Source organism: Etheostoma spectabile, chromosome 5, assembly GCF_008692095.1.
Source record: "Etheostoma spectabile isolate EspeVRDwgs_2016 chromosome 5, UIUC_Espe_1.0, whole genome shotgun sequence".
Lineage (NCBI taxonomy): Eukaryota > Metazoa > Chordata > Actinopteri > Perciformes > Percidae > Etheostoma > Etheostoma spectabile.
Window position 1 is genome coordinate 35764464 of NC_045737.1, and position 978 is coordinate 35765441.

Here is a 978-nt window from a genome sequence, read left to right on the forward strand (position 1 = left end):
GGGTAGTTCACTGCTGTATAGCCAAGACATGAACCTGACACCTTGTTGTCCACACACACAGAGCTGCCAACAAACGCAACAACACACCAGTCCAGTACATCTAGTCCACCTTTGTGACAGAGTGCAACAAATCCCAAACTGAATCCAGCTCTCCTTTGCAAAAACATTTTAATGAGCAGATGAAAATAACAATCACTGGCATATTTAAAACTAATTCAACACGCAAGCGTCTGTACTCACCACACAATTCTGTATGACCGTAAACAAAGTTACAGACCTTCAGTTTGCACAATGTTAAAAAAAAATAATCCTACACGTGGCTGGCTGCGGTCACGCAGCACTGAATATGGAAACCTTTCGGGGGAACAAGCCTTTGACAGCGATGTGGAACAGACTTCTCAGGTGAACGGTCTGGACTGAATCATTTATGACCAATCTCTGAAAGCATTACCAACCAGATAATACTGGGAAATAAGCAGAACAGAGGTTATCAAAACATACAGAGTAGCTTCCATGAGTTTTTTTAAAATAGTTTTAATGTTGACATTTTCAGCTTATTTCGATGACCCATTTTTTGTGACGAAAAACAAATAAATAACTGAAAACGTGTCAATTTGACCCAAGGACAACATGAGGGTTAAGAAAACCAACAACTTGAAATAATAATAATCAGTTCATAAAAACGGATCCATCCAACTTTGGATTGATCTTCTGCGGTTACTTCTTCTTTTTCTTCCCGTCCTTGAACACTGGAGAACTCAGAAACTCGGTGTCGGTGAATTTATCTCCACGCCTCAATTTGCTGTACCAAAAAAGAAAATAAAAAAAAAAGATTGTTGCTGCTGTTTTCTGGTATAATCAATAATGAAACAGGACAAGATGTCCTCACCTGTTGAGGGTGGGCTCCTTATAACTGATGACGCCTTTCCGCCTCCTGGTTCTCCCCTCCTTTCCCCAGTCTGGGGTTGCAACGGTGTT

The 978-nt window shown here is 40.7% G+C and overlaps 1 protein-coding gene across 1 annotated transcript in view; it reads right to left on the reverse strand.

Moving 5' to 3' along the window:
* Window positions 1-366, reverse strand: part of c9h2orf80 (chromosome 9 C2orf80 homolog) — a 27398-nt gene extending 27032 nt beyond the window's left edge. The window contains exon 1 of the mRNA XM_032515163.1: window positions 241-366. The gene's annotated coding sequence lies outside the window, so the exon portion shown is untranslated. The remainder of the gene's footprint in view (window positions 1-240) is intronic.
* Window positions 367-978: the final 612 nt, after the last annotated feature.